This window comes from Pan paniscus, chromosome 21 (genome assembly GCF_029289425.2).
Source record: "Pan paniscus chromosome 21, NHGRI_mPanPan1-v2.0_pri, whole genome shotgun sequence".
Taxonomy (NCBI): domain Eukaryota; kingdom Metazoa; phylum Chordata; class Mammalia; order Primates; family Hominidae; genus Pan; species Pan paniscus.
The window spans coordinates 68,320,257-68,343,849 of NC_073270.2; the positions used below are offsets into that span (position 1 = coordinate 68,320,257).

The following is a 23,593-nucleotide window of genomic DNA, read 5'->3' on the forward strand; positions in this document are numbered from 1 at the left end:
AACAGGTAGCTCTCTGGCTGTGGGGGATCAGGTGGGGGGTCTGGTTGCTCCCAGGAGGTAGAGAGCGTTCTTGAAATTGCCTCCTGGGGACTCTTAAGTCAAAACAGCCACTCTGGTGACCCCTGCCCCCATCCCGCAGACAACAGGGGCTAGAACATCGGGATTGGCGTGGAATTCTGCATCTATCTTCTCGCTTGACCCTTGCAGTGGCCCGTGGGACTGGATGGAACCCACTGACAGCTGGAGGCTGGAGGCAGCTCTTGGGACACTTCCCTGGCTTGGGCAGGCGTGGGAAGCCAGCACCCTGGGGTATCAGCCAGGCCTCTGGCCATAAGCAGCAGGTGGCTCTGAGAGGTGGGTGCCCTTCCCACAGCCCCCGGGGCTGCTCGCTGGAGCAGAGGGGGTCCTCCCTGGGATGTCACTCTCCTAAGATGACGAGATGGAGGCTGAGGGACTGAGAGGCAGTGAGCATCTATCTACTGCCTGGCCCTTGCCCCTCACCCCCCAGTCTCCTAGGACTAAGATGGGGCTAGGCCTGTGCTGCTGCAGAAACGGACGCTTCAACCGGCCTGCCATGGCTCCCATTTCCCGACTGTCCCGGTGGAGACGGGCACCTGGCGGCCACACACTCAGTGTCACAGCAGCCTTCGCCTCTACGGGGACACCGGCTCATTGGCCTCCTGAGGCTGTGCGTGGACACTGGGCCCCTCGAGCCAGGCGGGGACACTTCTACCTGGCTAGTTAATGCCACTCGGTGTTAGAAGCTTGAGGCAACGTTGCCATCATTTTAAGTGCCTGCCGATTTCTGTCGTCCAGTTGGTCATCAGGACACACATATATTTTGAAGGGGCCCTTCTGATGTATCTATTGGTGGAGCTAGTTAAAGAGCCTGACCTGATGGTGGAGTGTGGGGGCAGTGAGGCCATCAGGTTTATCCAGCTGGTGAGGTAACGCTCCAGGCGGAGGCTCAGGACGGCCTGGCGCCCCACGTCGGGGACTGGGCTGGAGGGTGGCAGCGCCCTTCAACACCCTGCAGAGGGTGGGGTGAGATCACAGTGGTGGGGGCACTGCTGGGGACAGGGGGGAGGGTGGTGACAGGCAGGCCGGACACCCTGGACCCCCTCGAGGGCCTGCAGGGTTCTGAGAAGGCGGGAGGGAAGCAGAGCATGGGGAAGAAATGCAGGAGGGAAGGAGGGAGGGAAGGAAGGCTCATTCTTTTCCCTTCTAGAAATCACGAATTGGTTATTAGAAATCACTTCAGGGCCTTGCTGCTGGTGGGGAGGAGGCGGCACCTGCAGGAGAGGCTGGCCCTGGGTGAGTCTCACGCCCCACACCCTGCTCTGCACCAGGGCGCAGACCCTCCGTGAGTAGCAGCCCCCAGGCCCCAGCCTGGCACTCATCCATCTCCAGCCCAGAGAGAGGCCCGGGGCAGCTGTGGGGCCAGGCTCCCCAAGAGGGTGGCTGAGGGGTGGGGACCGGGAGACAGATGGCGTCCGAGGCTGTCCTGCGTCTGCCTGTGGGCCTGAAGATGGATTTGAGCGCCTACTATGTGCTAGGGAGTGTGCTAGTCCTGGGGAGTCAGCCACACAGGACTAAGGGCTCTGGGGCAGGGACGGTTGCTGCAGCCTCTGACCTCCAAGAATTGCAGTTGAGGGGGTGGGGGTCAGGGGGCTCCTGACTCACTAGTCGCATGCCCTTCACATGTGACTTCTGCATGCCTTGTCACCTGGACTGTCACTGCTGGGCCAGCCCCACCGCCCCAGGCCACAGAAGGGTGCGCGCAAACACCCTCCTTTTCCAGGTGGGGAGGCCCAGGCCCAGGGCGGAGGCCCCTGTCCCGTCACTCAGAGTGGCAGCAGGGCTGGACACAAATGGGAGCTTCAGCTCCAGGTCAGGGAGCCCCCATCCCCAGGCCCAGAAGGGAGGGTGACTCTGCAGCTCTGTGGCCCCCATGGCCCCTCCTGCGCCCTCCCAACTCTGCTTCTGGAGAAAGGCTATTCTCGGGTTTTCCCAACAGGTGCCGAGCACGGAGCATGAGTCTGCGCTGATGTCAGCCTCCCAAAGTGTCTTGGCTGGGCCTCGAGGCCACCTCCACCCCCAGCAGTGCTGAGAAGCCCAAGGCCCGAGACTGACAAGCGTTTCCGGGGTTGGTACATCCTGGGCTGGCTCCGAGGAGGGGTGGCTTCGGGCTGGGGCTGTCACCCTTATCCAGGGACTAGAGCGAGGGCTGGAAAGTGCCCTTCCCTCCCCTCCAGGGGAAAAGACAACCCTGACATGGGGGTCGATGCCCCTTCCTCCAGGAAGCCCTCCTGGCCCTGGGTGGCCCCCTCTGTACCTGTGCCCCATTACTATGTAGTTGTTGGTTCTGAGCTGGGCTTTTGGGGAGGGGAGGACAGGGTTGTGTCCAAGCTGGCACTTGGATGCCACTCTGCACGAGGCCTGTGCTAAGTCCTTTCCCAAGGGCTGGGTGCTGTGACCCTCCTGGGGAGGCGGGGAGCCCCTGGGAGGTTGGATGGCTTGTCCGGGCAGCCTGGCTCCAGCCCTGTATCCTGCTCATGCTTTGTCCTAGCATTCAGCAGTGTGCCTGGCACTTTGTGTGGCCTCAGCAGGTAGCTCCTGAATAAAGGAATGTGTGCCCACCTCAGCCACAATTCCTACAGAGGGGGGGACCGAGGACTCATTTCAAAAGGGCTGGCGCCACTTCTGGAACCCCTGGTTCTTGGGGAGGGGCCCACACTCCAACAGGCAGACCCGGCCCAGGGCCATCTCCTGGGCCTCCACCTTGGGCTCAGAGGGGTTGGAGTTAGAGGTGCCGCCGGCAGGCAGTGTCCCCACCCCAGAGCCACCCTTGGCCCCTGCCCCCGCTCGGCCACACAGGCCCTGCCCACAGCCTCTTGTTTCTTGGCCATGAGGAATGAGCCCGGGGCCTGGAGGTGCCCCTGCATGGTCTCCAGGTCTCGATCACTGACAGGCACTCGGAGGTACCAGGAGGAGGCCTGCGTGGAGGCGGAGGGGCAGTGCTGCACAGAGGGAAATGTATGTGTTTTGGCTTCCAACTGCCTCTGCAATGACATAATCAGAAGGCTTTTACTGACTGGGCAATAAAACAGCTCATCATTGTGAACACGAGTGCCTCCGCAGAGTGGCCGCCGGCTTGGCAGCCCTGGGAAGGTCACTCAGGAGCCCAGAGGAGGCCGCCTGGCAGGCAGCAGTGTCCCCGGAGGCCAAGCCCAAACACGGGCAGGCCCTGGGGGCTGTCGTTGGTCCTGGGCTGAGTGTAGCACAGAACCCCCAGGGTTAACCCTCCCACACCACCCACTGTAGCTGCAGTGCTCCTGGGGCTGACCACTGCCGCAGAGCCCCTGCCAGGCCCCGGGAACGCTGCCCCGTGGAAGCCATTGCCCCAACATGATTGCCCACTTTGCGTCCTGAGGTCAAGGTGGGATTGGCTCAGTGAAGAGCTGGCTCACGGTGGTGGGACAGGGAGGGGAGGCAGGAAGGGTGGCCCAGGAGAAGGTCTTGGAGTGGAGGGGCCAGGGGGCCCACGGGTCTTGAAGAAGGCTTCATGAGGCTTTAGCAGGGAAGGGAGGAAGGAGAGGGTCCTAGAGTGGGGGCTTCTCCTGGCAGCTCTTGGGTGGAGCCACCTGGGCTGTGGCTTCCAGTGTGGTATCTGCCCCCAGCAGGAGGCAGGACGGGCGTGGCCCATGGTCTCAATGGGAACGTGGGGCCACGTGAGGCATGGGGTTTCCTCCGGCAGAAGGCAGGGCCGGCGTGGCCCATGGTCTCGATGGGGATGCGGGGCCATGCGAGGCATGGTGTTTCCCAGCTTCAAGGAGCCCTGGAGACCACAGATCCAGGAATTCCCACCTTGGAGTGGGAGGTAAAGAGGCAGCGCCTGGGGCGGAAAGCTCCGCAGTACTCCGCCGTGGCTCCTCTGACGTTGGCCACCAGGCGAACCCCAGCCCCAAAAGCCCAGCCCATGTGCCACGCTCCCTAGTCACCACCGGGGCGGTCCCCAGCCCGTGACGGCGCCCCTCCCTGGCCTGAGGAGCGGTGCAGGGCAGAGGGGTGTCCGTGAACACCAGCAGCCACCTCTACGGGCGTGAGGCTGGGCTGTGTGTTCCGACGCTCCACAGGCAGGGGCAGATTTGTACTAGTGTTCTGCGCTGGGTAACCAATCGCCACACAGTTGGCTGCTTGGAAACACCACCTTACGCCCTCACGGTTTCCGTGCGTTGGAATCCCGGCCTGGCGCGGCCGGGCTCTCTGCTCAGCATCTCCCTGGGCTGAAATTCAGGTGTTGACCCAGCTTCAGCCTCCCTGGAGGTCAGGCCCTCTTCTAGGTTTGCCAGGTTTTTGGCCGACCCCAGCTCCTCGCGGTTGGAGAGCTGAGGTCCCTGTTCTCTGTGGCCGGGGCCAGGCGCTCGCAGCTCCTAGAGGCTGCCCGGAGACCCTGCCACATGTGCCGGTGAGCGTTTCACAGCAGGCTGTGGCATCCTCCTCGGAGACCAGCAGGATTGGTCCCTGTGATGACCTGATGGGGTCAGGCCCAGCCAGCACCACCTTCCCTTTGAGTAACTTGAGGTCAAAGTCCCCTCCCCGGGAGTGATGCCGTCTTGCCTGCTGGCCCTGCCCTCACTTGGGGAGAGATGGTGGCGGGATGCACCCCACGGCCAGAATTGGCCGATTCTGCCTCCGCAGGCTTTGGCTTCCAAAGGAAGTCGGGAGACTCTGAGCCCCTTGCTCTACAGGGAGAGCCGGGAGGCTCCTGAGATGGACGCCCCCTCAGCAAATGCCTGAGATGCTGGGCTGAGGGGACAGAAGCTTTGCCACCTCAGGGCCCGAGGGCAGCCCCATGAGCCCTGCCCAGACCCAGCTCCCACCCCTGCCCTGCTCCGGGCAGCCATGCCCAGCCCCCACCCCTGCCCCGCTCCAGGCAGCCATGCCCAGCCCCCACCCCTGTCCTGCTCCGGGCAGCCATGCCCAGCCCCCACCCCTGCCCCGCTCCAGGCAGTCATGCCCAGCCCACGTGCCTGGCGGGAGCATTTCTGGTGGCAGCCTTGCCCTCAGTCGTTGAGGCCCCGGATCCATGGGATGAGTGCGGTGAGAGGCTGGCTGTCTCAGTTAAGCTGCCTGAGGACTCCAATTCAATCATTTATCAGGTCCCATCATAAATTCAAGGCAGCCCTCCAAGGTTTGAAGAGCTCAGATTTGACTCCTCAGGAGTTTTACGAGGAGCGGGAGCCATTTGTCAGGGCGGACGGCTCCATCTGTTCAGCGGGCGCCCTTCGGGGAGGGAGGTTCCCGGCGAAAGCAAAGCTGGGACGGAGGTTGGTGCTGTCAGGAGGCCACGTGTCCTCCAGGGACCAGAGTGTGGCCCCTGAGAGTTTGTTTCTTGGGATGATTAGCAATTCAGCCAGGGCAGGGGCACATGGGGGTGCCGGGGGGTAGGGGAAGGTGGGGAGCTGCAGCCAAGTAACTGTGAGCAAAGAAACCCTGGCCGGCTTGAGCTGCAGCCAAATGCAGCTGCCGGAGGCCTCCCTGCTCAGGGCAGCACCCCCATATCCCAGCCACCAGGCCTCTTCTGGAGGGAAACTCGGCCCACAGGGCCCTGACCCTGGAGGGGAGAAAGGGTCACCCAAGCCTCCCTACTATCTGCAGCCTGTGGTGGGTACCCGTCAGCTGCAGAATGTGGGGGTTAGATCATAAAGCAGGAACAGCAGCTTCCTTGCCTTCTGAACATCCCGTCCCGGAGCTGGCTGGAGCCTGGCTCAGCAGAGCCAGGAGGCGCCTGCAGCGCTGGGACACGAGGCTAGATGTGCAGAGAGGCAGCCGCACCTCGCTGGGCCCCTGGGTGGGGGGTGCTGCACTGTGCCAAGGGCTTCTGGGGCTCCCAGGTGGGGTGGGGGCTGCATCTGCCATGGAGCCCAAAGCCTCCTTGGGCCCAGGAATGGGGTTCACAACCGGAAACTGCCTGAGGGGTCTCGTTCCTGCTGTGCCCGAGGAGTGAGGGCTGGAGGAGGAGGAGGGTGGGAGACGGTTCTTCCAGAATTGACCATTTGAGCCAGGACTGGGGGCCAGAATGGCAACCTCCCCCATGTGTGGCACATGTTTTAATCTGTCAAGTGGCTTTGTGGCCACCATCTCAGAATCTCCGAAAGCAGCAGCAATGGGAACCACCCCCCACCGAAGCTTGTGAAAATGCAGATTCCTGGGTACACCGCCTGGGTACGCCTGAGTACACCGAATCCTCCTACAGCTGCTCTGGGGTAGTGAGCTCCCCACCTGCACAAGCATTTAACCGAAGCATCCAGCTTCAGTGACAGGAGGGCTACTGGACCAGATGACATCCAGCTCAGTCCCAGATCCACTGACCGCCCAGGGGTCTCGATCACCTGATTCTCAGCAGGGCTGGTGGAGGCTGGCACCAGGATGACTCCGGACCAAGCTGCTGGGAGCCCAGGGCCCTCGGGGTAAGGGGTGCTTCACAGTGAGCAGCCCGAGGCACGTTCCCATGGGCCATTGTCACACCCTGCCTGGGGCTGCCAGCTCCAGGGGGCCATCGTGGCCTGCACCACCGAGGAGGAGGACACCACCCCCTACGGGTACCCTGAGCCTGCTGCCATATTTGTAAATGCTACACGCAGGGAACCAAAAAGTCCCTGGCCCAAATGAAACAAAACCCCAGAGAGCACCTGCTTGGGCCCATGAGAAAAAGCCATCTTGGCGTCCCATCCGCAATAGGACTCAGCTTGGCAGCCTGCACTGCGCAGCATTCAGCTCCTTTCCAAATGAGTTTGGCGTTTTTTTATAAAAAGCACCTTTATAACAATCCCAGAATGAATATTTATAGGGCAGGGATGAGGGAACCGGCTAATTGTGGCTGAGATCCTGCCGGATCAACACTCCTCGGCTCCCAGAGGATGTGCACAGGAGATTAAAGCTGTTCCCTTCATCCCTGGGCTCAGGGCTGGGCTCCGGGTGCAGGGTGGAGACCCAGAAGGAACCCTCTAACCCTAGCAGATCATAGGCTAATGCCATGACCAAGGGCATCAGGGGCTGGGGATGTTCTTAGAAACAGGGCCCTTGGGAGGGGGTGGGAGGTCAAGGCTAGGGGAAAAATGACAGTCTGAGAATTTGGCCAGTGCCATCGGGCCTCCTCTGCCGGGAGCTGAGAATTCAGCCTCTGCCATCGGGCCTCCTCTGCCGGGAGCTGAGAATTCGGCCTCTGCCATCGGGCCTCCTCTGCCGGGAGCTGAGAATTCGGCCTCTGCCATCGGGCCTCCTCTGCCGGGAGCTGAGAATTCAGCCTCTGCCATCGGGCCTCCTCTGCCGGGAGCTGAGAATTCGGCCGCTGCCATTGGGCCTCTTCTGCTGGGAGCTGTTACAAGCTTCGGGTGGGGTGGATGATGAGGAGGCAAGACCCAGTGTGGGCGTCCATCTGGGTGGCTTGGACAGGACAGCCCAGGACCCCTGCTGTCCACCCTGGAGAGCAGAAGCTCTGAGCTCTCCCCCAGCCACCTCCTTCTGTGGAGTCCCTGGGAGAGGGGCAGGGAATAGGTGCCCAGAGTAGGACCAGGCGTCGTTTGGCTCTGGAGCTATAGGCAGCTGCAAGAGATGCTGGTGAAATCCGCAGGGATGAGGTCCCCTCTGAGCCTTGGGGCTTTGCTGGCAGCATCGCTGTGGCCTAGGACACAGGGAACAGAAGTGGGTGGTTAGGATCAGGCCCTTCTTTCTCCCTGGAAATGGAAATCTGTCTCAACCCAGAAAAATACTCTGCAAGAGCTGGTGAACTCGCTGGGGTGAGGGACCTGCTAGCTCCCTTCCCTGCCTGTGGTCCTTGTCCCCTGCAGGACTGGCCCTGAGTGGCTGGGGGCTGGGCACCATTCCTGATTGTCCAGCAGTGCTGGACTGGGGAGGGTCCTCACCATGGGTATGTCCATGGAGGGGGGCTCCTCCCTCAGCCCCAGCACTGCTCCCCAACCCTGACCCTGCTCTTCCACTCACCCCCTGCAAAGATGAGCAAAGTTGCAGCTCCAAGGGGCTGGGGCGGGCAGCTCAGAGGAGCCCAGGCTGCCCACTTCTGCCGGCTAGAAATGACTTCTATTTGCTTCTAGGATGGGTCAGTGTGAGTCCTCTACAGAGGAGAAGCAGGCAGACCCACAGAAACACTTATCGCCCCCACCCGACGCACACACCCACACTGAGCTGGGGCATCGAGCAGAGGGACGGAGCGGGAGGAGCAAGTCTTCGGCGTCCTGGGGCGGGGACATGGAGAGCTCAGAGGTCAGCCTGGGCCCCCAGGGCCCTGTTGTATGTCCCCTGCCCCTGGGGGTCCTTCCCACATCCCGGGGGGTTCTGGGTTGGCTGGACTCACTGATGGTGCAGTTGTACCGGAGGCCGCCCTGCGCTGACCCAGAGCCTCTGAGTGACCCGTGCTGGAGGCTCCAAGCAGTGCCACGTGGGCCTCAAGGAGTGTTGGAGTCTGCGACAGCAAAGCTGTCACCATTCTGAGTGGGATGTCTGTGGCTGGAAGCAAATTGCTCTCCCCTAACATCATGGCAATGAAATAGAACTTTATGAGCTGTCAGAGAGGCTTTGCCCACTGCCCCTCAGGTAGTGCGTGCATATTTGTTTGGCTCCGTGTGCACTTGTGTACCCTGAGGTTGGGCAGGAGGCAGCCTCCCAGGCACGGTGCAGGAGGACGGTGAGGTCCCGTTCCTTTTTGTAGTGTTGCGGGACATGCTGGGTGCCCACGGGCACTTCACACACAGCTCTGGTCTGTGGGGCACACAGATGTGCACAGCCTCCTGGGAGCTTCCCAGGACACCTCATGCTTGTGTGAGCTGTGTGCTGGGGTGTGGGGCAGGCAGAGGGGACGATGGCAGACCACTGCAGGCTACGTCTCCTGCTGGGAGCTTGGACGAGTCCACGGGGACCTCTTAAAGGCTCTGAGGAGGCCCATCCTCCACGCCAGTGACAGGGAGTCTCCCGGGGGAGCCTTGCTTGTCCCCCCTCGACGCTCGTCTGGGCTGGGAGGGTCTCCTGGAAAGATGTGTGAGGGAGGGGCGAGGTCATGAGTCTCCCATGGCTGCTGTAACAAAAGTCACAGTTTATTCTCTTGCAGTCCCAAAAGTGAAATAAATCTAAAGTCCATGTGTTGAAAGGGCTGGCTGCTGGAGGCCCTGGGAAGAATCCGGGTCCTGCCCTCTCCGGGGTCTGGAGGTTCCCGCGCCTTCACCCGTGGCCCCTCCTTTAAAGCCATCTGTGCTATGTCTTCCAGGCTCCCCCTGACTCTGACCCTCCCACCCCCTCTCCTAATGACCCTGTGAGGACACTGGGCCCACAGAGAGCATCCAGTGTGATCCTGCTCCGTCCCTCCTGCAGAGTCCCTGCTGCCACATAAGGTGGCACGGCCACGGGTTCTTGGACTGGGACGTGTACATCCTTAGGGGGAGTGGGCATTACTGTGTCCCCACACACGGAATTTGACAGCAGCAGACTGGCTTGGGCAGCGCTAATGCTGAGGTGTCTTACGGCCCTCCCTGGCAAACCTGTGACTGGCCCGGGGACGGTGTCCTTGGCCAGGAGGGCAGCCACCCCCCACCCTGCCTCTCTCCCAACTGTGGCTGGGGCATCAGGAGAGGCAAGGTCAGACCTCAGCAGTAGCTGCCCCTCCTCAGTGGGCAGCCTGAAGGGCCCCAAGCTCACGGTCTGGGTGGCCCTGTGTCCCAGGGCAGAGGTCACTGAGAGAGGTTTGGGGCTGGACTCTGAGCTGGGCTTTTTTTTTTTTTTAACAGAGGTGAAATTCACACGACATACAATGACCACTTTAACAAGTGTGGTTCGGTGGCATGTAGCACATTTGCCACACTGTGCAGCCGCCACCTCTGTCTACTCCCCAGACACTTTCATCCCCCACCGAGGAGCTCTGGAGCCCATTAAGCAGTCACTCCCGTTCCTCTCCCCGCCCCCGCACCGCGGAATCTGCTTTCTGTCTCCATGGAGCTGCCCGCTCTGTGCATCTCCTATCAGCGGAATCCTGCAACCGGCGGTCTCTGTGTCTGCTTCTCCCGCCGAGCAGGGTTTTCAGGCACTTCGTGTTACCGCTCGTGTCCCCGCGTCATCCCTTTTTAGGGCTGAATGCTATTCCCTCACATGGATATGCCGCACTTCATTTATTTATTCATTTATTTAGAGACAGAGTCTCACTCTGTTACCCAGGCTGGAGAGCAATGGCATGATCTCAGTTCACTGCGACCTCTGCCTCCCGGGTTCAAGCGATTCTTGTTCCTCAGCCTCCCAAGTAGCTGGGACTACAGGCGCTCATCACCACACCCGGCTAATTTTTATATTTTTAGTAGAGACTGGGTTTCACCATGTTGGCCGGGCTGGTCTTGAACTCCCGACCTCAGGTGATCCACCCACCTCAGCCTCCCAAAGTGCTGGGATGACAGGCCATGCTTTCTTTATCTGTCATCAGCTGACAGGCCTGTGGCTCCTCTGCCTTTTGGCTGCTGTGAATAGTGCTGCTGGGAACACTTCTGTGCACTTATTTGTTTGAATATTTCTTTTTATTTTGGGGAGCTTGTGCTGTATTAGTCAGGTCTTGCATTGCTGTAAAGATAAACCTGGGGCTCGGTGATTTATGAGGAGAGGTTCAGCTGGCTCGCGGTTCTGCAGGCTGTATAGGAAGCATGGTGCTGGCATCTGCTGGGCTTCTGGTCAGCCCTCAGAAAGCTTACAGTCATGGCAGAAGGCGAAGGAGGAGCAGGCTTGTTACATGGCCAGAGCCGGAACAAAAGACAGAGAGTTGTGGGGGAGGTATGACACACTTCTCAACAACCAGATCTCGTGAGAACTGTGGTGAGTGGGTTCATGGCACCCAGCCATGAGGGATCCACCCCCAGAACCCAAACACACCAGGCCCCACCTCCGGCACTGGGGCTCACAGCTTAACATGAGCTTTGGAGGGGACGTGCAAGCTCTGTCAGAGGCCCAGGAGTGCAATTGCTGGGGTTTATGACTTCATTTTTCAAGGGACTGCCAGGCTGTTTCCACAGTGGCGTCACCTGCATGAGGTGGTCAGGGGTGGGTGAAGGGGGCCCCACGTGTGGCTGGGCAGCAGTGACAGGGCTTGGTCAGGAGCCAACACCCTGCTCGCTGCGGTGAACAAGAAGTGCACAGCCCGAGAGAGCCCTAAGTGTTCACGGCCACCCTGTACCTACACAGCTGTGGGGTCAGCTCCAGGGAAGTGGCCTGCTCAGCCTCAGTCCTCTGCTGGGAGCCCATTGTTCGTGGATTTCCAGAAAGAGGGGTGCCAGGTGCACACTCGACTCACTGAGTGGGCCACTGGTCCGGGCACAGTGGAGGCCTCTGCTGGGACATAAGATACTATGGGAAATACTGGCTTCAAGAAACCCAAGAAACCCTCCCCACGGAGCACCTTGGCTGCTGGGGCTTTGTCCGGCCGCGGTGGGCGACCAGGGACAGCTCGGGTGTGGGGTAGCTGCGGCTGGAATCCTGCGGACGAAGTGGGAGCAGCCCTCATCAAGCCACCGCTGACTGGGACCACGGCTCCCCAACGGCTCCCACTGCCTCTGGGGTTGGGCATCCTGGCAGGTGTCCCCGCCCCTGTGGCCTGACCCTCCAAGGGTACTGGCCCTGCCGTGCACCTCCCCCACTGAATAAGCCCTCAACCTCGCCCCACTCACAAAGCTGAACACATATGAACGCGGCTTCAGCCAGAGTCCCCTGTCCTGCCCACAGCCCAGCTGTCCAGCTGTTCAGGGGTCCGTGGATTGATGGATCAGTTGATTGATTGAGTCATTCATTCATTCACTTGGTCCTCTGAGCTCCAGTGTCCAAAGGCTGAAGAGAGGTGAGGAGGCAGCCCTGCCCGGGGTCCTCCCTGAGCTCCCACTTCCTCATCACCCCTAAGGGGGTGCTGCGGCCCCCCTTCCCAGTTGAGGAAGCTGAGGTCAGAGAGGTGAGAGACCTGCCCTCATCCACACCCAGGCCCAGGCTCGGAAGGGCCTCCCCCTCCACCGGGGCACAGTGATGCTGGGCACTGACACTGACGAGGCGCCTCCCTCAGCCCGTCCTGCTGGTGCAGGAATGCCAAGGAATTGTGGGTGGCAGGGCCCTCCCCTGGACGAGGGTCCATCTCAGGGTGTCTGCCCCATCGGCTGAAGACCCCCTCTCCCTGGCAGCCGGGGCCTGGTCACAGCTGCTCCTGGGACCCTCACCTTGACTGTGTGAATTTCTGCCCACGATAGAGACCCCGAACCCACGGCTGTGGCGGGTGCAGGAGGAGGAGGATGGCCCTGCCGGGGCGTGTGTGCCACATTCTGAGCACAGACATCCCTAGGGGATTGGGATGCCGCCTGGCCCTGGGGGCTAAGGGGCCACTTGGGACACTCAGCGGTGGCCCAGGGTGAAGCTGGAATCCAGAATCAGATGGTCCTTCCCGGCAATGCAGCCCCCTCCGCAGACCGGATGGTGTGGCCCTGTGGGAAGCGCTGTGGCGTGGGGCTCCATGACTGCCCTTGGCTTCCGAGAAACCGCTGCTCTCCTGCATCCGCCCTCCGCTCAGCTTGTGTGGTGAACTCCCCTCGTGCGTGAGGTGCCCTGTGGCCAGAGTCTGCATGTGCCTCTACTTACCCAAATCCCAGGGGCCTCTCGCTGGGAGCTGCCCCCACCCAGTCAGCCCCGGGACCCTCTGGGCTGTGCCGCAGCCTCTGCGTGGGGCAGCCTCTCCCCTGTTTGCTCTGGCACCATCCAGGCCACAGTCTCCGTGCTCCCCACTCTCCAGCCCGGCTCCCCTCTGGCTGCACTCAGAGTCCTGGGGCTGGGGCAGGTTCAGATCTGGGGACAGACAAGGATGTAGGGGCAGGAAGATAGGCTCTGGGTCTTTGCGTGCTGGGCAACTGGCTTTTCCTCCTGAGCCTCAGTTTCCCCACCTACAAAATGGTCTCAGAAGGCTCCCTGGTGATGGGCCGTCCCCTTCCTAGGGATGCACTCTGTTCCTCAGGGCCCAGGCCATCTGACATCCCCCCTTGCTCTTGTGACCACATCTGCTCCAACAGTGAATCTTTCGGGCAAACTTTCAAGGCACAGCCAGAGCTGGGCAGCCCTCCCCAGGGCACCGCAGCTGGGCAGGGCCTCTGATGCTCCAGCCTCTGCCCTCCACCCTCACCCTCAGCAGATAAGCCATAGGGGCCCTGCTATAGCTGTGCCAGCCTGCCCAGGCCTGTGCCCCTCAGCAGGACACCTGCAGCCCTGGCACTGGCCTACAAGGCCTGACGTGGTCTGACCCTGCCCGAAGCCCAGCCCCAGGCCACCCATCCACTGCCACTGCCCCAGTGGCAGCCATGCTGGCCTCCTGCTGCCCGCTGGACACACCAGGCCCCCCTTCCCGCCTCCGGGCTCCTGCCTTCCTGTACACACTCCCCGGGGTGCTCTTCCGGGACCCTTCCCTGCCTGCCCCTCCGACATCACTGGGGGGCCTGTTCATTCACCCCCACCCAGGCCTTCCCTGACCTCTGACCTCTGACCTGCAAGGCAGGACTCCAGGCCCTGCCCTCTGCTCCCCGGCTGCTCCTTCCGGCCCCCATGCCTGGCGCTGGGCCTGTCTCCACATTCCCTGGGCTGTGCATTTTCTCTCTCCCCCGCTGTCCCATACGGCGCCAGCTACATGAGCCTTCTGAAGCTGAAACAAATCAAAGCTGCACTGACTGAAAGATCCAGGTCTGCAGGGGCACCAGCCCCGTTTCTGAGAGCTTGGCAGCCACCGTGGCCAGTGGGAGCCGTGTGAGACAGGGCAGAGCACTCACCGTCATGGCATGTTCCACCGGACGGGGCCTCGTGGTCAGCCCCGCAAGGGCGGGGTGAGCCTGCTTGTCCCCTGCTTGGGTCCTTGCTCAGGCGTCCCTGTGGGGCGAGGGCTGTGGTGGCCTTGCTGTCGGGGCTTACTGCTTGCTCCTTCATTCATTCACGCCTTAAACCACCTGCAGACACCAAGGGGAAAGTCTCGGGGGCCTAGGCCCTTCTCCCCTCTCTTCCCCTTCTGCCCCCTCTACCCCGTCTCCCCCTTCTCTCCCCTCTCGCCTCCCTCCCGTCTCTCCTACCCACTGCGGTCTCCCTTTCAAATCATGGTGGAGTGGGCCGCGGGCAGCACGGCCCTGGGCCGTCAGGGGCGAGGGCTATGGGCTCTGACTTTACTGCCCTGGCGAGGACAGCCGTGGACATGGTGGGGGCCAGAACACACCCAGCTCCGATCAGTGCTTGGTGTGGGACCTTGGGAGAGTGAGGCACCCACCCTGAGCCCAGGTTCCTTCTCGGTAAAGTGGGGACAGCAAAATGCTCTCCTCTTAGGGATGCCTTGAGTGCAGCATAGGGCCCCTGCAGAAGCTTCTGGAACACCAGGCAGCCTAAGTTCTGTGTGCCGGCTGTTACCGTGAGGCTGGTGCTATGGGTAAACGGGGGAACTGCTCTGTCTTCTGGCTCTGTCCTACGGCCTGGGGGCCGTCAGATCTGGCCACCCACACCAGCCCTTCTCCTGGAAGGAGATGGCCCTGTGCCCGTGCCCTGGTCCGTGGGTGTGGGGCTGCCGTGAGGAGGGTGATTTATGGCCACGTCCGCTGCACACCCTCTCTCTCACCACCACAGAGCACCCGCATCCTTTACAGAGCCGCCTGCCCAGGCCTGCAGACTGCTCCCCACCTCCCCCACTGTGGCTGTCTATGCCCCTGACCCCAGCTGCAGGCCTGGCCTGCCCCCCTCAACCCTGCCTGGAGACAGCAGGCAGGAGGAAGTGGGCTGCAGGGGAGGGGCCTTGCAGGGGGAGTTCGGACACCGCACCTCACACCACGCTCTCCCGCTGCCAGTGGGAAGCCCAGTGGCTATTTAGTTTCCAGAAAAGTGCTCAGACCAGGTAGAAGCTTAAAACCTCCTGGCCTCCTTTATGGTGAGATCCGGGGTCTTTAGCGGGGTGTACAGGGCTGGGAGAAGGGCCTGGCATCACTCAAGAAGCCTCTGCACTGGGCAGGTGCAGGGGGCATCCCTCTGTCCCTCGCTGTCGCTGGCCGGAGGACACCAGAGTGGGTGTGGGCGTGTGTGGCGAGTGTGGCTGGGGCTCCGGCTTCTTCTCCCCATGACTCTGCAGAGCCGGCCTTGGGATGTGGGGAAGGGGCCGTGAGCCCAGGAGGTGAACCTGGAGGAGAGCCCTGCCTCAGCTCCTGTGGGCCAGCCTGGGGGGTGTGCAGGCTCCTCAGGGGCTCCCCTGGGATTAGATGCAGCTGAGCCTGTTCTGAGCGGCATAGACTCCCCGGCCCCGTGTCCCTAACTGGCCAGAACCACAAGGGGATGCCTTCCTAAGTCCGGCAGGCACTGGGGACATTTATGAGGTGGCTTCTGAACAGGAGGACCTATGCTCTGGACAGGACTCACAAATACCAAAGCTCATTGTCCCCATCACACGGGCCTGTGCCTGCCACCAACGAGCGGGGTCCCCGGACCACTGTGGTCCACTGTCATTCCATGACCTGGTCCCCAGTCCTGTGGGGCCCCAGAGAGATGGGACGACCAGCCAGTGTCGCACAGCCTGTGAGGACAGTCTGCCAGTTCAGGCCTCTGGTCTCTGCGTCCAGGCCCTGCAAGGACAGATCCCCGTCAGGCCCTGTCCCAGGCCCTCGTCTGTTACATAATTCGGGCGTGAAATCCCGGAAGGGGGAGCTCCTGAGCCCTTCCAGCACCCAGGATTGGGGTCTCCCCATCACACACCCTTGGTGGCAGGGCCTGGCTGGGGGCGGCAAGCAGGTTGGCCTTGCCTCTGTCCAAGGCGACTGGCATTTGTCATGACTTGGGGTTGGCTTGAGAGTCTCCGGAAACCCAGGTGGCTCTGTCACCACCTGATCCTGGCCCCAATTCTAGGCAAAAGGGCAGAGCCGATGGGACTGTGGAGGGGGCCACCCACTCCTGGTGGCCTGGGTGGGCTCAGCCCACTGGAGGCTCAGAGCAGCGAAGGAGGCCGTACCCTCCTGCCCGCCCCCCCACCCCCGGCCCTGCAGCCTGGGAGATGCCCGGGTCTCCCCAGGGCACCCTAGGAGCCGGCTGGCATGGCATGGAGGCTGCTGCCCGGCTACTGAGGAGGCGCCTCTGTACTGGCTGGGCTAAAAATAGCGGGGGGATCTCGGGCAGGGACAGCCGGTGGGAGGCCTGTCAGGGAGGGGCTGGGAGGGGCAGGACAGCAGCCTGAGCCCGGGACCCGCCGTCAATGGCGTGGGTGCTCCCACCCTGTTCCCGGTGGCCAGGCCAGCCGCGGCCCAGCTGACAGGCTATTTTTTCCCCTGCTTGACTAAATATGGTCAGGGAGCGCAGCCCGAGGGGGCCACTTGGCCAGGGCCGCGTGTTTGGGATGCTTGGCCGGGTATATAAGAACTGCAAAGGTGAGGCCGGCTCCTGACCCGAGGGGGGCCCCCACGCCCGCTCTGGCCTCTCAGGTCAGGCCCTCCCCTCCCCTCCCCCGCCCCTGTGTCTCCGCGAGCCGGCTGTGTGCCTGCGAGGGCTGTGTGCCTGCGAGGGCTGCACACCCGCGGGACCTTCCCTTTTGTTCCACCCTGACCTCTACCTTCTGTACCTTGTGCTGACCCCGCTGGGGTGCAGGGGCTCCCTTCGGAGGAGGCCGGGGCTCAAGGTGTGCAGCTCGGCCGCCTCTCCCTAACTCTGCACCAGCGCCTTCTCTCTCTCTCTCTCTCTCTCTTTCTCTCAAGATCTTCCTCCTGCTAAGTCTGCGCTGCTGCAGGAGGGCTGGGGGAAGGGCAGGGGTGTGGAGAGGGGGTGCCTGGTGTCTTCTTTCTCTCTCTGCCCCCACCAAGTGCGGACGCATCGAGCTTCGGCCCCCACCCCTGCATTCGCGATTGGCTCCCGGAGGAGGTGGCTGGTGCTGCCGCCGCTGCAGCATCTCCTAGGGAGCCGCGACCCTGCGCCCGCCGCTGCTGCCGCTGTCACCAGCCCGGCCCCAGGGGTGCCCTGGGCTCCGCGGTGAGTCCTGCTCAGCCCATCACCACCGCTGGGCCGCCGGGACGGCCCCTGCAAACTTGCCGGGCACCGCGGTGGGGGTGTGCCTGCCGGCGAGGTGGGTGCTGCGGGTGCCGGCGCCGTGTGGGTGCCGGCGCCGTGCGGCTCCGGCGGGGGTGCCGTGGAGTTTTCTCTTGGCTCGCGGCATCATCCACATTTGGAAAACTGCAGAGCCAGCAGCCGGCAGGGCCGGGAGGGCGCGTCCAGCTGGGAGGCAGGAACTTTGACTTGCGGGCATTTTGCAAGAAAGCGGCCGCCCCCCACGCGGGCAGTGGATGGCATGGGGGCTTCGGGGCTGGGTGGGGGGCGCGATTCACCTGCCGCTCTGCCACAAAGCCCCGGCAGCCGGGCATGGGGCTAAACTTACCTTGAACTTGCAGTATCCCCCACTGAGGTGCTGGTGGGGGGCAGGGATTCCCGAGCTGAGCGGCGGCGAGGCTGCCCCCGGTCGGGACTCGGCACTTCTGCAGCTCTCCCAGCCACGTCAGGGTCAGGAGGCGTTTACAGGGGCAGGGCGGCGAGGTGGGGGGGGGGGGCGGGGGGCACATGTGGGCGGAGACTAGGGGGGCTTCGGGGAGAGCAGCCCTGGTGGTCTGCGTCTGTGCAGGTCCCTGCTGGGGAGCTTGACTTCCCGCGTGGCATCCCGCGGCGCTGATGCCGGGGGCCGGGCGGTATTCACCGCCGAAGAGCCCCGGAGGAGGCCCCGGGCACAGGAGCCAGCTCGGCTCACGGTGGGGTCTGCTGGGAGGCGGCTGGGTGCTCTTTTTCTATGCAGACGGGAAACTTTTTGAAAAGTGACTACAATTCATTTGTGAGTGGGCAGAAGTCCTGTGGACTCTGGCTGGGTCTGGGGTGACTCTCCTGCCCTTTGGGACTCCCAGCTTTCCCCTTGACCCCCAGACCCCATCCAGATGAATGCCTCACAGGTCGTGGGGGCTTGAGCCAGGCTGCGGGAATGTCCCAGGCTCTGAGAGCTCGTGTGCCAGGGAGCTGGGGACGTTGAGGAGGGCTTTTCCCTGGACTCCGGGGACGGTTATTGCGGAGGTCTTGGGAGGGCACAGATGAGCGGCGGAACCCAGGTGGCCCCGAAGTTGAAGCTCAGGCTGCGGTGTCGGGTGCCCTTTTTGTATCCTTGGCTACGTGAAAATGATAAATCACAGCAGCTACGTGGAAATGGGACATCAGCTTCTGCTTCTGTCTGCCATTTGCTCCTTCCTTTGTAGAGGGGATGCCTCCAGAGCCTTAAGCACAACCCCCACCCCCTGCCCCCACCCACCCCCACGTGAAACTCCAACCCAGCCATGCCCGGCTGCAGACCCACTGCCACACAGCCACAGCATGCTCAGTGGCCTCTGCACACTGCAGGCTCTGCGGAGACATTGCCCTGCCCTGGGTGGTAAGAGAGAACCAACTCACTCCGGGCTGTCCCCTCGCACGGACGGGCTGCCTGGAGGAGCAACAGAGTCATGTTGGACCTCTCTTCCTGATGAGGACAACGGGAGGTCCTTTCATGTCCCGGGGCTGCTGTCCCACCCCACACCAGGGTCAGTGGCAGGACAGGGGCCAGGGCCCAGCTGGACCCTGCCGCTTAGCAAGCCCCCTGTGTCTGTGCCCGGCCTGCACCCCCAACTGGCGCCTCCCTGGCCCCCGTCCCCCCCAGGCACCTGCAAAGCCTTCTTTCCACCTCTCACCACCGCACGTGCCAGGCTCGCCCTGGGCCACTGCGAGGCCTCAAAACCCTGCAGGCCGCCGCCTCCTCCTCCTCCTCCTCCTCCTCCTCTCCCCGCTCCCAGCAGGTTCGGGGCGGCTTCCCTTCCTGCTGGTGAGGGCCTAACCTTGAGGTCCCATTGGTCTCCTTCTGGCTCTTTCTCCACATTGTTCAGAGTCTGGCTTCACGGCTGGTCATAGAAGTTGGCAGGGAAGGAGGCAGCCTCTGCTTCCCACTCAGAGACATTTTTAAACGCAATGAAAAACATATCGATACAATTAAGTATTCCAAAGTGCTTAGTTTGCCACTCGCTAAGTTTACTTAAACCCTCTTTAACAGGCTCATTAGGAGCTGGTGAGCACCGGGAAATTCATTAACAGGAAGGCGGCCCCCTGCATTTGACTGTAAATTGGTATTGATCAGGGGCTGGTGGAGGCTGGGCGGCCGGCCACAAAGAGCCAGGTGTGGGACCAGCCTCCCGGGGGTGCCACGGCAGTGGCGCTGGGCAGGTGACGGTGGCTGCTGACCCCCGGTGCCCGTGTAAGCTGCTGGCTCTGCGCAGCTGCCGCTTCAGGTGGGCCGCACTGCGCGGCGGTTCAGGGTGGTGACGCTGCGAGGCGGGGACGGGGGAGAGGGTGAAGAAGAGCGAGAGAAGGAGGGAGAGAACCGGGGGAGCGACGCTTCCTCGCCCACTGGGTGTCTGCTGTGGCCAGGCTGAGGCACCTAGGGAGTTGCCCCCCTAGTGGACGGCCTCTCAGGAGATCCTGGCCACCCTCTGGGAACCTGGAATCCTCCAAGCATCGTCTTTCTCGCCTGCATCTTCGGAGAGAGGTGCTGAGCCCTCCCTCATGGACACGGGGTCCCGGGAGGCAGCCTTCACCAGGGACCTGCCCAGGAAACCAGCAGATGCCCAGGTAAGCCCCCAGGACACCTTTCGGGTCTCTGGTCTGCAGTTCCTCGTCTGGCCTCGGGAGCAAGGAGTTGTCCAGCTCCCGGAGAAGGAGGAGGCTGGTCCTGCGAGTGGGGTGCTGGGCAGGGCGCCCCCCCAAGATTCCTCTCTCCACCCAGCCCTCTCTGGGCCTGGCTGGGATGAGGTGACCCAGGGGGACAGGAAAGTGTTGGCTTTGAAAGTCTGGGACATGGATGATGCCTCCCTGCTCTGGGGTGAGGGTGGAGGGGCAGCCTGTCTCTTCCATGGACGCAAAACCGAGCTACTGCTGGGGCCAGGGACAGGCGCTCGAGACTTTCTGGGGCTCACTGTCCACTTCTGCCTTTCTGGATCATGTGAGTGTGTGAGACAGACAGAGAGAGATGGATTCAGGGATGGAGGGGCGCCGAGGTCAGAAGGGGGCAGGGAGTCCTGGGCCCCTGGGGGTGGCTGGACACCAGGCAGCAGTGGCAGGAAGGCTGTCCTGCTCACACAGAGAGGGCTCCGGCAGTAGATACCAGGGAAGAAGTTACACTGCCTCTGAGCTGCCTTCTCTACATCGCAGTGGGGTCAGCTTCTACCGGGGCGGCGTCCCGGGGTCTTGGAACTGCATACAGACTGCCTGCTTGGGAAACATACTTCTTTATATGCCCATATGGACCTGCTAAGCTATGGAATGTAAAGAAGTATGTATCTCAGGCCGGGACCTCTCTCGCCGCACTGAGGGGCACTCCACACCACGGGGGCCGCCGCGGCCGACAGCCAGCCAGGCGGCTGTGGTGGGGGTGAGGCTGGGGCGGCAGGCTGCCTGGGCGTTGGTGGACGGTCGTGTCCCCGCCAGCATTGTTCTGTCACTTTGCCTGTGTCAGCAGGTGGAAGTGCTCACCAGACATTAAATATTCAGCTTGCTGACTGCGGCAGAGGGGAGGCGGCCTCCGGCAGGCGCGGGGTCCGGCGCGGGGCTGGTGAGGGCTGGGGGGTCGGGGCCGTGGCTGGAGAGCACGGAGTGGTGGCGGCGGCTCTGGGGGCTCCACTGATGGCCATCCTGGAAGAGGCCATCAGCCGGCAGAAAGGGCCGTGTGTGGCCAGGGCAGAAACTGCTCAGAGGCACAAGACAAGAGCGAGTTTGGAAAAGGGCAGGTGGCTGGATGCAGAAAGGAGGGAGAGGCTGGGCAGCACATGGTAGAGTCTGTGGAGGGAAGGCACCTCCTGCACCTGCATCCAGCCCTCTCGGCTGTAGGGCAAGGCAGAGGAACTCGGAGGCATGTAGCCTCCAAGGAAGGTGCAGCCCACACGAGATGCTGGGGACGCAGGCAGGGTCAGGGCCACCACTGCCCTTAGGCCCCACTCCTCTGCGGAGGGCACCTGGGACAGGGTCAGAGGAGCTGAGTCTGTGCAGCCCTGAACCCACAGCCCACCCCAGGGGCCTGGGAGCCATTCGATTTTGCCAAATGTCTGGCTCATGCCGCCCCAACCTGTACCCCCACCAAAGCCCCGGTTCAGCTTTCTCTCTGTTCCGCCGAATCCAACCTGAGGCATGTTTTGCTGTGAATGCAGGTGAGGCTTTGGCAGAAAGCAGCATGTGGCCTAGGGCCCCTTGCCCCACCTGTCGGGGGCCTGAGAGCCATCTGCTCTGCCGCCATCCCAGTCCTGACCCGAGAAAGGACTGGGAGGATGTCCTGGGGCCCAGGGGATGAGGGGGCAGGTCTGGATCCGTCCGTGAAACCCTTTTCCCCAGTGCTGGTCCTTCAAGGAGAGGATGGGCGGCGGGTTCTGGGGTCTTAGGCAGCGGCTGGGCTGCTGTGTGAGGGGCGTTTGCCCGGCTTCGTTTCTGAGTCTCAGATTGGAGGCGTTTGCCACCTGGGATGAGGCCAGGTCCCTGCCTGGGCACCCCCACCCTGCCACAGGCCTCAGGATTAATTTCTGGGGTGTGTGTCCTCTCTGCCTTGGCACTGCTCCAGCCACAGCGGTGCCCCTGTGCCCTACCTCCCGCACCCTGGCCTTCGGCAGGAATGAGGCGGGAAGGGACAGGCAGGCAGCCCCCTCCTGCAGCGGCTGGAGGCCTTGGGTCTGGGGGCAGCCAGGTCACCTGAGCAGCTGGGGCCAGCATAGGGAGCGCTGGATAAAGGGATTGGGGGCCGTTCTGAGCTTTCAGGTGGCTCCCACCCCTCAGGGAGCCTCGAGGTGACTGGAGGGGAGGGCCTGGCAGTCAGGGCTCCTGGCCTTCAGGTCTTCCTTCTGGAAACTTCGTTCTCACAGCCTCAGCCCCATCTGGCGTAGCAGCAAGGGGGCGGGTGTTGACCTCGGGCACAGCCTCCTCTCGGCCTCTGGACCCGGAGGGTCAGTGCCCAGCATCCGCTGACGTCATCTCTTCCCTGCCTGCTCCCAGCTCCGGCCACAGGGAGGGAAGTAGCCGGGTGTGTGGCCACCGAGGCTGCCGGTGGCCACAGACACACCGTTCTTTTCCCCTAGATGCGGCTGTCGTACATTAAAGCTTTATTGCAGGATGTGGTGTTTAAATAAAAGCATTAGTGTTTTGGAATTAGGTTTGACTGAGCAGTAAAACTGGAGAGTTCACAGGGAGAGAGCTGCGGCCTGCTCGGCGGTAAATCACCTCCAGTCTCTGATCTGCTGAATTAAAAATGAGCATTGCACGGACACCGCCCATGGCAGCCTGAGCCCCTCTCCCCTGCACGTGTGGCCTGATGGTGCTCCCCGGGGATCCTGCTGCTTTCCTGGAGACACTGGGACCCGGGGCTGGAGTCTCCCATGCGTGAATCTCTAAAGCTTGGCTCCCGGGCAGCAGCCAGGACGGGAACCCCAAACTGGCGTGGGGCATGGACATGCTGGGACTTTCCCCTGTGGGGGTCTTTGTGCCTGTCCGTTTGAAGGAGGGGAGAGCAGGCAGGGCAGGGGCACAGACCCTCACTGGCTATGTCTTGCCCACAGGGACTCTCCTGAGACGGCTTAGGCATGCTACCATGGGGGCTGGGACTCTCAGAGGGAAATGAGCCTGGACTGGGCTGAGGGGGCTGGACACGGGACACCCACCCCCTCGCCTGCCAGCTCGGGAACCCAGGTGGGTTTGTGTGGCCATGAGGAGGTGGCCAGTGCCGGTGTCTCTCACTCCCTAGAGCAGGTAGCACCAGGTGTAGGCTTCTGGGTTTCCCAGAACACTCTGGAAACTGCCCCACGGTGATCAGAGGCTGGGCCAGGCTCCCGCTCGTGGAAACAGCCGCTGCAGAAATTGTGGAGCTCATAAATTCAGCGGACCAAATTAGTTACCTTTTTCTATCCTATGGCTCACAAAAGCTAGCTATGCTCCAGGCACTGTTTCCACCCGTGAGTGAGACCAGCTCTGGGTCCTGGAGCTTGCACGAAGGAGAAGGACGGTCTTTGGGAAGGGACGGCCCCGCTGCTGTGCCTGCACGCGTGTGTCACGATGAGTGGTCTTGCATTTCTGCAGCCAGGGGGCCGAGGACATGGTGGCACCCCCTTCTAAAGAGGGGGTCGCTGGTGATTCTGGCTTAGTAGTGCATTCAAGTGCAATACAGCGTTTTATTGCACAAGCATTCAAAGCAGGCGCAGCGGCTGGTGAGAGCATTCGCGAGAGGTGCGTTGGCAGTCTGTGAAACTGTCGGGCTCACATGAGGAACGTTGCGTCGAAGAATAAACTGCTATCAAGCATGATTAGATTGACCCACAGGACGGATATTTTAGATGCCGCAGCCGGAGTCAATCAAAATGAACATCGCTTGAATTGCAAATTTTACCCAAAAAATGCTCTAAAGTAAAAATGAGAGAACCTGAGTGGCCCGAGCCATCTTCAGGGCCAGGGTTTGGCTGGGCAGTGCTGGCCTGGAGGGTTTCTGGGCAGG

At 62.2% G+C, this 23,593-nt stretch overlaps 1 long non-coding RNA gene across 7 annotated transcripts; it reads right to left on the reverse strand.

Annotated features, from left to right (window-relative positions):
* Positions 1-6,710: 6,710 nt before the first annotated feature.
* Positions 6,711-17,549, reverse strand: LOC103784835 (uncharacterized). Of its 7 annotated transcripts, none has more exons than XR_004668163.3 (7): positions 16,640-17,150; positions 13,836-14,009; positions 13,557-13,711; positions 12,664-12,867; positions 11,715-11,871; positions 8,008-11,376; positions 6,711-7,687 (listed from the first exon to the last, which is right to left on the reverse strand). It is a non-coding gene; the product is annotated as an uncharacterized LOC103784835 (long non-coding RNA). The 7 variants fall into 7 exon arrangements; XR_008622260.2 differs by having other exon boundaries at positions 6,712-7,687; positions 8,008-10,775; positions 11,229-11,376; positions 11,715-12,867; XR_008622263.2 differs by adding an exon at positions 14,863-15,214 and having other exon boundaries at positions 6,712-7,687; positions 11,715-12,867.
* Positions 17,550-23,593: the final 6,044 nt, after the last annotated feature.